General features: G+C 18.7%; 2 pseudogenes, besides 2 other annotated features; one reads left to right on the forward strand and one right to left on the reverse strand.

Annotated features, from left to right (window-relative positions):
- The first annotated feature begins 4,742 nt into the window (after positions 1-4,742).
- PmUG01_12011300 lies at positions 4,743-5,631 on the forward strand (annotated as a pseudogene).
- Positions 4,743-5,631: a sequence feature (Plasmodium exported protein, unknown function, pseudogene).
- Positions 5,632-9,858: 4,227 nt separating this feature from the next.
- PmUG01_12011350 lies at positions 9,859-10,425 on the reverse strand (annotated as a pseudogene).
- Positions 9,859-10,425: a sequence feature (Plasmodium exported protein, unknwon function, pseudogene).
- Positions 10,426-14,593: the final 4,168 nt, after the last annotated feature.

Below are 14,593 nucleotides of genomic sequence, written 5' to 3' on the forward strand. Positions count from 1 at the left end.
ATATTTACATGAATTCATTATTTTATTTTATTTTTTACTTTTATATTTATCCATTTAAGTAGTAATTTTTTATATTATTATTTTAAATCATAATGTTAATGTTTCTTCTTTTTTTTATGTTTCATTTAATATATAATAATAATGTAGAAAAAATTAATGATATGGAATATACATATATTTATAAATCGTGTTTTTCCTTTTACTCTTATTAATAATAACCAATTTTTCTTATATAAGTGAAATGATATCATTGTGATATACATTATTTGATCCTTCGAAAAAAATAAAATATTTACAGCAATCATCACTACACAAATCGTTATTTTCAGGTATACATAATATATAAACATTTCTGCGAATTGTTCCACAAAGTATATGGCTATTATCATCAATAATCTTTGTTTAAGAAGATATATTCCACAAAAAGGATATATTTCGTTATCTATATCATTGCATTCATTAAATTTTACACAGAAATTATATAAAGGTGAATTCTTCAAAAATATTTTCTAAAATTAAAACAGAAAAAAATTTTTTTTGCCTTGTAACTAAATAGAATATCATCTACGATTTAATGAATGAAATAAATTATAATAATACATAAAGATGATTCTTTAAAAATTCTACATAATAAAGAATATAATGTGTTATGTTATTTTAAATGAATAATATATTATAAGAAATTTTTAACTTGAAAATGATAATTTTAAAAATACAATACACGTATTACGATATAAATATTCAATAATTATAACATTAAAACTATCCTAAAAAAGAATAACTTATTTTATTATATATGCAACTATATAATATTTTCTGTTAAATAAGAAAAAAATATATTAGAAAATTATTACATAATATTTTAAATAAGGGATTTACATCCTTTATATGTATATTTGTTTATAATATAAAACACTGCCTTCCCATTAAAAGATTTATTAAATTTGAATTAAATACATAACTAATATTTTATTAGTTATATATACATTATATTTTTTTCTTTTGATATATCATTTTTTATTAATTTATAATCATTTTTTTTCTTTCGCAAGTTACATTTTTTTTTAATTTATAAATAAAATTTGTTGCTTTACTTTTTCAAATATTTCTTAATTATTATATTTTTCATGCATTTCATAAATTTTATATTTCTTCTTTTATTTTTTCGAACACAACCTTTCCTAAATATATAAAATCACTCTAAATTGAAGAACCTTTAAGTTAATGCATAATTTCTTTGAACAATTTTAATGCACCACAGAAAAAAAAAATTATTACATATTTTAATATTTTATTTTTCTTTAATATTAAGATATAAAATCATATATTATATTGAATAGTACTTTTTTGTATGTGTAATGTAATAAATATGTTAATGTATTTGTTATAAACAGGATATGTAATTAACCAAATAAATATAATAAATCATTAATTAATGATATGTATGGGCATAATATACATATAATAAATAAGTTTCTGATACAGAGATACAATATACATAATTAATATTATTATATTATGTTACTCACTTCAGGGACATTTTTATTTGTAAGAATTAAAAAAAAAAAAAAAAAACGTAGATATATCGGTATGTGCCATATCTAAGATACACTGTTACTTAAAGTGACATATTAAAATATTTTCGAATAAATAGAGAACTATATTATCCCTATTGGATTAATTCTAAAGAACATTTACAAAAATCGATATAGCTTTAATATGCATAATTAAATATATATAAATATATATATATATTAATTTTAATTATTCGTAAAAGCTAATACGAGAAAAATATAATATATCTTGCGATATAACACATTACTTGTTATTTTTCTGTAATTTTAAAGTTAAAGAAGTGAATAACTTTAAGGATTAGAAAGTGTAACACAGTTATATTGAAATTTTTTATTTTTTTTTTTTATTTTTCCCTAAAGTCATTTGCGATATAACAGAAGATAGTAACTTTTTTACATGTGTTCTTTTTAATTTTTTCATCTTATTTCGTATGTTTTATGCGTAAATAAAAATATATACTTATTTTACTTTATATAAAGGAACATTTTTATTTCTTAGGAAATTAGATATAACATAAATATAATTTCTCTCAAATTTTTTATTAGCTAAATTTAGAACAAATTCATATACGTATTAACAGTACATAAATAAATATTAATATTATTCTTCCTATGGCATGTCTGTTATAGCTGTATTTATGTAATCAATAATACTTTTTTTTCTTTTTTTTACACATTACACATATTACTTGAATTCACATAGATTAGCAATTCCATTATAATTATAACTTCTAATAAATATAACCTGTTCACATGGTATAAAAATTATTCATATTAACTATATGTGATAATTAACACAAGAATTTATCCATCAACATACTATGATTGGATGTAATAAAATGTAAGTATTATATATTCTTTTACATAGAAAATTTTTAAGTGCCTTATTAGGTTATACAAAAAAAATTTTAAATAAATTCTCATCGTGTACATTTATCTCAACACCTCACGAGAAATAATATAAAAAACGTAAAGTATTAATATTATTGTTATATATTTATATTTTATATTATTTATAAAAGTTCACTTCATATAAATTTTTATATCATTTAAGTTCGTTTTAATATTTACGAATTTCTTACTTATATATATTTATGTTAAAAGCGAATAACAAATAAAAATAAGCATTAGGTTAAATAGTTTTTTTAATATAACTTAGTAATTTATGTTTTATGTACAAATTTCATTATTCAGGTAACTTTCATAAACTGTGCTTCATTTGCGTTGATAATTCATGAGTCCTAACTTAAAAGACACTAAATCTCAAGGTGAGTTATAACCCATTTCATGGTATTAGAGAATAAAATATAAACTAATAATAAATATTACACATGACTAAAAATATATTTTATATAATAAACAACATTATCATGAAAAAACTTTGAGAAAAATGTTTTTACAAACTAATTAATTTTATGGTTTTTAAAAAATAAAATTAATTTATTCATACAGGAATATATTCGCTATTTATAAAAAATTTCACAAATATTCATAATATTTAAAAAAAACTATTACAAATGAATTTATTTATTAGTTTTACATATAAATAATATTTCCATTATACTTTTAGATTATAGATCATTGCATATTATCCCAAATTTATTTATACATAAAAAGTATACAATTATAATTACAAATTTATTATATATTAATACACATATATATTAAAATAACTTAAGTAAACCACTTTATTATTATCAGTTTGTATATATTATTAATTATCCAAGTATATAAAAAAAATATAATTTTACCATGTACATTTTTATATAATATATATATAAATGAACAACAAAAATAAAAATAGTAATGTTACTGATTATTATAAAATCAATCTAATTATAAGAAGTTAATTTAAAATATTCATTACTGATACATTATACATAAGTATTAATTTTTAAATAGAAAATATATTCATATTATTCCAAGAAATATGGTAAAATTATAATATATGAATAATCATCAATAAAAATCTAAAAACATTTTAATAATATATTATAAAAATAATGTCCATAATTTTAAACTTCTTTATAACTCGTAATTTCTGTTTCATATCTTTAGTTCTCAGTCTCTAACATTGTTAAATATATATTAATAAACCCATTTTGATACTATAATTTATAAGTATTTTCTTATTATACAGTGTTAATATAGCTTCTAATCTCATAATGAAGCATCATAAAACTGTAACTTATTTATATATACATAATTCTTTTTAGCATCCTTAACATACATAAATTTATATTTTTTTTTATTAATTTTCTTTTTTTTTTAATTATATTCTATAATTGCAAAAAAAAATTTTCAAATTTTTATATTTAATATTATATCATATATAAATTTATTACAAATTTTGAATTAATATTAAAGCCACTTAATATAAGAACAACATAGCAAAATTATGTCTTACATTGTTTAAAAATATAAAAATTTAATTTATGTTATTTAACATTATAATAAAAGAAAACTCACATAGGTAAAATATATATTTTATTCATAATATTCCATTTAAATATTTGACTAAAATAAAAAGTAGCCAATATTGTGTATAGCACATGTAAATCCAATTCTATTAAATAATAATTATATATGTATATTCTTTCTAATTATACTTAAATTACTTTAAAAAATAACTTTCATACGTAAGATCATAATTGACTTCAAATTATTTTTTATTATTTTAATTATAATAGAGATACTTTATATGATATATTATTAAAACAGAATTTATACATAATTATATTATGTAAAATTATCAAATTTTATCTGTTTTCATAAACGAGTTAACAAAAAAAAACAGTTTATTAATGTACATAGAAAATATATAAATAAATTTTTTAAACTAAATTATTTACAACCCTATACAATTGGAATTATTATATAATAATTTTTTTTTTTTAGTCTTTTTTTAAAATCTATTTTGTTTATATTTTTTTAATTGATATTTTTACTTAGAAACAATTAATATTTTTTTAAATTTATTTTTGTATATTTTATAATATATTATAAATATATTTAGTTAAAAAAAGGTAAAAATGTTATAAATTCTGAAGAGAATCAAGATGCTAAGGTAAAATTATAACATATCTCCTATTGAATATCATTTAAAACAATTATATATATAAAATTTTATTACAGAAAAAATATTTAGTATCTATAAATAAATTCACCATGATAATACAAACAAATAAACCCCTATTCCTTATTAAAATTTTCTTATTTACCGTTTTAATATGGATATTCCAGAATACCTATGAAGTCAAAAAATTATACACAATAACTTCCATACATTTTTTGTGCTCTTACATTCTAAAACTAATACTGTATGTATATAGCAATACTAATTGTTTCATAAATATTCAATACTTACCCTAATTTTTAAGCAACTATTGATGGAATATCATGGTATAAGAAAATCGACCTAAAGAATACATTAGATGTAAGAATAAGAAGGTTATTATATGGGGAAACAGATATATATTCCCAACAGATATGTGAATCCATTAAAGATAAAGCAATGAAAACAGTAAATGAATATGAATATTATTTTGGAAATAGACTAAATAAAATAACACAAAATAGTGATTTAAATAAGTTCAATAAATATATAAATGATAAAAATTCGCAAAAATCTTCTAGTTTCATAAAATTTAAAGATAATTTTAGCAATTCCGACGATTCACTATTATCTATTGACTATCTTCAATCAGTAGATAATGAATTAAATGAAAAACCGTTTATTATGAAAAATTATATGTCAAGAAAAGAAAATAGATCATCATCAATATTTAAAAATTTTAAGAAATTAGATGCAAAATTTGAAAGACTAGTAGAAAAACTATTATTGTATAATAAATTTAATACAAAAAATGAATATAGACATACATTTGAAATAATTTTTAAAAGCGCGCTTATGATTTTTATTCCAATTTTCTTATCAAGCATAGTCTTCATATATATGTTTTGCAAATTTGGATCCCCTTTAGGAATTTTAATAACATGGGCTTTATCCACACTGACAATGTTTTATTTTTCCAATAAAATACCTAAATTTATATAAGCCTTTTGAAAAATAAGTCAGTATAAGGAAGATTTGAAACCCTTATTAGCATCGTTCTCAAGAATATATCATAGATATATTTAAAATAAATGCACTTATCTTAATGTACATGTAATTTTACCTATTTAAGTTTTCATATAAATCCCATTATGTGTGAAATAAATGAATTATATGTGTTTCATCTTTTATCTAAAAATAGTTGTTTAATATTATTCTTATTTTTGTTAGTGTGCATAGAACCCTTATATTTTTATTAATTACTTATGTAATTAATTTTCTATACATCTTATAATAATATGTAAATTTTTATATCACTCCTTTTTTTTCATTTTATTTTACTTTTATATATAGTAATATCACTTATATATATTTATTTTATTTTCCAGAAGTTCTATTTTGACTATTTGTTTTATTGTTTTTGTAATATACTATATTTCTGCAACTTTTTTTTTTTTTGATATTTTAATATATACATAAATTCTTAAATATTATATAGGATTTTCAAGTTCAATAGCCATTCTCCTTACGTTAATGCATTTAGTTAACATATACATATGTATATTATACAATAATTAGAGTAACTTTTTGTATAAAAGAAGAGAACAAAAAAATAATATGCTTAAATTAAATAGAAAAAATTATTTCACAACGAATTTCATATACTATAAATATTATATATATGGAAGTTATAATTTTTTGAGAGGATATTTTTTTGATCAGCAGACAAATTAATATAAAAAAAAATTACGACTTATATATTATAAATGTAAAATCCATTTCAATCTCAATTATTATTCATATTTAGACAAACTCAGTTTTCATTTTTTTTTTTTTTTTTTTTTACGTTTCATACTATCCTATTTCAGCAGTTAACTTCTATTTTAATTATTTAATTAATTTATAAGGTCTAATTTCCTTCTGTTTACTATGTTCCATATAATATGTAATATTAAAGTAGAACACAGTTAATTAGATTCTATATATATATATATATATATATATATATATATATATATATATATATTTTAGGTATCCTATTTTTCTCTATATTCTTATTAAAATTATTCAATTCTGAAATTACGTTTACTTTTAAGAAAATGTATATCAGCTTTCCACATTAGAATAATTACTAAAAATATAGAATGAGAAAGAAAATGTGATATGTCTTTATAGTACTTAGGTAGTGAACCATCCACTTAGAGTAATAAATATATATTATTGCAAATGTAACTTTTCCATATTAAATTCTTATAACATTTAATTTCGTTCGGATGCAAATTCTAAGGATTGATAGAAAAACATACTAACGAATAAATTTCATAATATAATAATAAAACCATAAATGTATAATTTTACATAATGTAATTCTACTATTTCAATTCACCTTTCATTTTATTATGTTACACTCACACTTTACATACTTCATATGTATGATCATTAAACAATAAAAGAATATATATTTTTATTAATACATAAAAGTGAAATATGACATTTTATAATGTAATAGAAATAATGGTTTATCTTTCACAAGTTAAATGTATTATTTTAATTATTATTCTAAAGATCATTATTTATATGTTTAAATCGCTTAACCATTTAGAATATCTTAAGTGAATAATAAATTTCATATTGATACTCGATAATCATTTTGTTATACGAAAAAAATTTCATCATATTAGGAATTATTTATCCTTTATATCAAACGTGAATATTCATAATTATGAAGATATTTTTATGAAATTACTGGAAATCTGTACATGCTTTACTGAGTCTATCAGATTTTTATAATATTGCGCAGTGTGCTATTTTGTTATTCTACTTATTATTTATGCGCATAATAATATTAATAAATTTATATCCTATTGTGTACAGTACAATCTTTATTATATGGACGTTCAAGAATGTCTTTATTAATTTTATAAATAATTAAAACTTAATAAAATTCCTAATAAGAGTTTTTTGTACATATTCTATATTTCATTATGTACCATATAAAACTAAAAATTTAAGTATCAAAAATAAAGATTAGCATAAATAGCTTATGCAAAATGAAAAATTTAGAAAGAAAAATAATGAATTTAAAAAAAATATATTTTTATGAAACTTTTGTAAAATAATGCATTGCTATAGAAACTCTCCCTTCTTTTTATTTTTCACGCTATTCAAAAAAATTGTAACATACTGCCTAATATATCTCAGTAATTGATGTAATAAACTTTTCCTTATAAAATATTTTGTATATTTTTTATGTGTTACTTTATTATAATTAGTTTTTTATAAACTATACATTTTAAAACAACATGAACTTAATTCCTGCACACAATGGTATACCAGTCAAATATATAAAAATGCTTTTCACATTCATATAATTTCTTTAGCAAAATAATTTCTGTATTCAATTATATTGTCTTAAACATCGGACAAGGTAACACTAAAATGGGTTCTTTTTAATACATTAAGAAATTTTTTATTATAAAAATATCTCTTCATTGATTTCCAGGAAATCGCCACCTTTATCTCTTTTCTACATGCATTCTCTAAGGATTAAGGAGATTCATTGATTTATTTCAGTGACTATAAAATTATATATTTACAACATTTATTACTTTTTATTTATTGTTATTTAAAGTTGTATTATTAAGCGCTTACCTTTCTCCTTATAAAATGTATTCCTTGTGCTACATTTCATTCATTTAGTAATTTTATTCTAATTAGCCTTTTATTTATTAATATTCTTAATTTACAACATAAATTAAATGTTACTAAATATTATCATGAGCTTATAAGATACCAAAATATTAATATTCCTCTCTTAAATGATTAAGAAATAACGTATAACAATATCTATAAATTACCGAATGATTTTTATACAGATATTCTATATATTAACATATTTATCTCATTTATAAAAATCGTTTATAATGCATTAAATATATGAACAATATGTATCTCTATATACCATTCTAACTAATATGAAAACTGTTACATTTTGTTAACGTATACTGTATAGAAAAAATTAATAAATCCATACGTAATCGTAAACTTTAATCATTATTAATATGAAATAAAAATATATGATATAATTATGCATACTTTAGAGTATTTATTGATGTGTAATAAGATAAATTCAAAATGCTTTCATAAACGTAGTATGAATAATTTATAAAGGAAATTTATTTTTTTTCTTTATTAAGTACTATAAATTTATAACATTAAATTAAGCATATGGTAAATTATGGAATTATAATATAATGCAAAGAAAATAAGTCTACATAAATAATTATTAATTTTTATATATTTTTTATTATCATTTAGTTCTTAATATATCACATATTATTTTCTTATAATAACTACGCTTACATTTTCCAACAAAAAAAGTAAATTATATGTTCCTATAACAGTTTGGTATTATTAAGAAAAATAATTAAATTGAACGTTATTATTAATTATCTTTAATTAACCTAATTCATTGTTATTAAATATTCGAGACAATTAGAAATGTGTACATTTAAAAATTAATGGGATACAACCTTATAAATTATATAAAATTTTACATAAATGGATTAATACACGAAAGAAAAAAAAAATTTGTATTATGCCATAATTATGATATATATACATATTATTGGAACAAAGTACATTAACTTTGCTTTATCAAATGCAAAAACAAGACACATTCATTATTAATTCAAAACTAATATATTCATTTAAATTTAGTCAACAAATTATCATTTATTCCTAAGAAAAAAAAAAATTAGAATGCATCATTTATGGTTTAAATACGAATTATAACATTTCAATAAAATTATATGAATTGTGTCATAATTTATTCGTTAATGCCCATACATATAATTTACATGAGAAACTACTTAAATAAACTAATATATATATTAAGTCATAATGTATAATTAAAATAAAAATTTACTTTACGAATGAAAAATGGAAAACATAAAAATATTCAAATTAATAAAAAAAAAATACGAATATTTATTTTTACTAATGTGCATTAAAAAATTTTGGCTTATGTAGATGCATTTGTTAATTTTAATAAATTATAAATATGATAAGTATGCCAATAAATATATTACAAATATTATATCATTTAAAAATCTTTTTCTACAAAAATAAAAATATTCCATATTACTATATATTTCTTTATTTAAATTTTTTCATATTTTTCAATTTCTTTAATCTAATAAACAATCGCTAATGTAAGTAGGACACATACTATGTAGCAAGGTATGTAATATATTTGTTCAAAATAAAGCAATGTATCTTCAAATAAAAACGAAATCTTCCAACCTTCGAAAACAATAATGAATATTTAACTGACCTTGATAATTCGAATTTGGGTAATTTTGATACAAACAAGAACAAAAATATATTATAGGAACTAGTTTTTTGTATTTTCTGTCTTAATTTACTTAAAAGCTCACGTATAAATATGGCGTTTGTTTCTAAGAAAATGTGTATACTGACGTTCTTCAAATCTTTTTTTTCAACATATGAATATTTTTTTGCTTCAAAATTATAAGACTTATTTCTCTTATTTTGTTTATGACTTATCATATTATATTTAATGAAATTCCATATGATATACCGTTTTTTTCTTTATCCCCTTTTACATTATTAGATATATCCTTTTTTTCGTTCACTCTCTTAATTGGTATGTCTTGTTTTAACCCTACAATATTTTATTTCTTATTCTTTTTAGATTTCCATACTAATCGATAATTTCTTGTGTCTAATTTTCTGCCGATGTTCCATTTCTCAATCAAAGATTTGATAAACGTACTAAAAAATAGAGATAATATATATTATTCAAAAAAATAAATAAATATACTAACGTTAAGAAACAGTATAAATAAAAATAAAAAAAGATAAATTAGAAAAAACATAATTAAATAATAATATTATATCAATCACTGTTGAAATGGTGTATACAAGTAAAAAGAATAAACGTAGAAATTTTAAAAAATAAGATTGACTTAATTTATTTTTTGAAGATATATATCTTCATTATAATAATATATTGAACAAAATAAAAAAACAAACAACAATTTAATATAATTCTAATTAGAAAAGATACTACTTTTATTATTTCATAACACTTTTTAAAGCCATGCTAAAATGTAACTATAATGAATTATAGAACACAGTATAAATGAATTGAACTGTGTAATTTAAAATATTTATCGTAAAATTTTTTGTATAAATCTGACTTTAATTATAATAATTTAATTATATTTCATTCATAAATATCCAAATTATATAATTTAATCATTTAATAATATAACATTTAAATTAAATATTATTATTAACCTTACAGAAAAAAATAATACTGTTTAGCATTATTTTTAAATATTACGTTTACGCAAAAATATAAAAAGGATAAAATATGTATAATATATACTACTGTGTATTAAGGCTTTAAACATGAATTTCAATGATTTTTTCTTATTAGCTTTTCTAATCTACCTAAAATGTATTTTATAAAATTTCGCTCTTATAATTCATGCTGCTAATTATAAAAATAAATGAAAGTATTAATATATAAATAAAAAGAAATTTTCATTCTACAAATAATAAATTATTCTTTAATAATTAAATTAACATTAATCTTTAAATAAACTATAATAAACCTTTATAAATGAAGTTATTATATTATTATATAATTTATAAAGAATTTTATATTTTAAAAAGTCTGATCAATGTTGGTGCCGTATACTTGTATCATATATATTTATAGTTGTGTATAATGTTTATATTTTTAAATGCACTTTAATATTGCTAAATAATATATTCAATTATATATTAATTCATTATTTTTTCGTATTTAATTTGTAAAAATAAATTGATATTTATATATATAAATTTATAAATTTATAAAGAAAAAATTACTAAAATTAAAATTGGTTAATATCCATTGCATGAAATATCAGATGTTTCAATAATATTTCGATCAAAATATACATACAAATAAGAAATACCTATGGAATATTTATCCTTAACATATATAGTGAACTAATGATAGGTGTTACAAAAATCACACATTTATTGTTTTTTATATTGAAAATCTTAGAACAAATTTATAATTAATTTTTTTTTTGTTTAATAAACGTATATAATTAATAACATATTTAAAAAATAAAAAATTGAAAATTAATTTAAAAATATTATATTAAAAATATATTTAGTAAAAATAATATTATATATTATAATATTATTGTTCATTATGGTTTACAATAGTATTACTAATTATTATAAAGTCATTATAAGCACAAATCTTTACTGAATTCACATAAGAAAAACTACATAATAATTTCCTACGAAAAAATTAAAATAACAAAAGAACAAAAGTAATGGTATTTAAGATGCAATATGTGAATTAAAAAAGTAAAAGAACAGAAATTATCATGATAACATTATTATTCCTTTACTTTATATATATATAAATTTATTGATTTATATAGTTATTTTCTCTTCTATGAAGTAATCTACTCATTATACTTTCCACAATACATTATTTGATCACCTCATATTTAGCCTTATTTTGCAAATAAATTTATATAGGAATAGGATTTATCCTATTTTAATAATTAATAAAAACCCTTATAAAACATTACATTAGGAAATATATTATAAACATACATAATCTCAATATATAAAAATCTCCCCTAATATTCATACGTTCTTTAACTAGTAAACATTTAGGAAAAAACAATTTCCTAATACTTTTTTTTCTTTTTCTTCTAAATAATTTTACCATAAATATAAAGAACTTAATAAACCCTTTTAACTGTTACAATTATTAATATTCAATGTTTATCAAACTGCTTTAGCTTTTCATCCAAATAAAATATTCACATTGGAAGTTTAATTTCGTATTAAGAATAAATAGATGCATGTAAACATATTATTTGGATATGTTAAAATAAATTAATTACTATTATTTTTAAAAACAATTCCAAAAAAACGATACCTTTTGAAAAATATAGATCTAAACACATCATTTAAAATAAATTCACTTTTTATAAAATAATAATATAATATATAATTTATTCATTGTAAACACTAACTCATATTAGAACTATTCATGCATGTAGAAATATTAAATAGAATTTGTGAATAAACGAAAGTTTTATGTCTTAAATTCTTTCATTAAGAAACATAACTTATTTAAACTGATTATATTTTTTCACTCGCTTACAGTAATACTAACTCTTTTTTATAGGTAGTTTCTGATATCTACACTTCTCACATATTAATCTTATTACTACGTACATATCTAATGTATAATTTTTGAAGAGAATTACCATTCCTTTATAGTAATATTAGTTTAAGTTTTCCTCCATTTTTCTCCTATAACAACTACAACATTTATGAATTATTTTGTTAACTAATAGTAATATCATAAATATTATACTCGTTAACAGTAGGGGCTTTATAATATAGGTGAAACCAAATAAATCATTTAGTGATTAAAACAAACTATGAATTTCACTGTTTTCATAATTTTAATAATTACACATTTCTTTTTGCTTATATTTTATTCTTAATCTTGAAATTTTTTATAATTAATATTTTACAATATTATATATTATCTTAAAATTCAAAATTTTATATAATGGAGAGTATCAATTTAAGAAAGGCTAATAATACACTTTTATAATTTTTTTACAAGCAGATTAAACGATACCCTAATTACATATATGTTTTCATGAAAATTTGTTATCTATACTGAATATAGATTTTCCATATTTAATAATTCAGTGTTACTTTTTATATGACTACAATTTAAAACTATATAAAATTAAAAAAATTATTAATATCTTCTATTTACATTACATATTCATATGTTGGCAAATAAATCCTTCAGATGAATTATTTTTATTTTCCATTATACTTATAAAAATTTTCATCCCATTTCTTATCCCCCATTTTTATAATAATTATTTATTTTCTTTTAATTACGTTACTAATGTATATTAATCTATTATTATTTAAATTTTTATAACCTGACGTATGTAATTATCATCAATGATATTTTTCATAGTGTCAAATAATTTATAACCAAGGATTCAGTGTTAATTATTCAGTTCTACATATATAGGCCTTTATTTATATAATTAATTTTTCGTTTTAAGATGATCATTTATATTTTTTAAAATTTCAGTGTTATTTCATATATATATATATATATATATTAATATTCACTTCTTCTTTTAAGCATCTAGTGACTCTTTATTGTTCTTCTAACAACTATGGTAAATAAACTACCTTTAACTATAAACCAACATTTAAAAAAATTTAATTATAAACTATTTTCCTAATATTCTTTTTACTTCATTTTTGTCATATATATGTTTCACTGATTATTATGATATTTCACGTTTTATTCAGTTATCTTTTGTTTTAATATGCACCCTTTTTTGCTTAATCTTTAAATATCCAATTATTTATTAATAGATTTTTAAGAATATTTCTATTATTGCTTTTCTGTTTATTCCACAACAGTTCATTTATATAATTTGTTTTTCTTATTTTCATCATATTCATTTTTTATTATATAGCTGGTTCTATCCACTCATTATATTATATCGATATCTTATAAGTACTTGTGATTAAATCCCAAAAGAGTTACTTTCTTGTGCTATTATCTACATCATGAATTTTAATTATATGGTACATAAATCTTTATAATACGGTCTTTATTGAAATATTTTTTAATTTAATAATTTATCAAATTATCATATTATATCCGGTCGGTATATACAGAACAATATGACATGTAATATTTTGTCTTGGTTATTCTGTTTCTAAACAAAGGCACATTTTTTTTATGTTTTTTCTATTTTATCTTTCGAATTTAGACATAATATCTTAAAATCTAATAAATTTTAGAGACAAATAAATTTCCGGCATCGTTAATCGTATTAAATGTTTCCATTTTTGTCCTTAA

This window comes from Plasmodium malariae, assembly GCF_900090045.1.
Source record: "Plasmodium malariae genome assembly, chromosome: 12".
NCBI classification, from domain to species: Eukaryota; Apicomplexa; class Aconoidasida; order Haemosporida; family Plasmodiidae; genus Plasmodium; species Plasmodium malariae.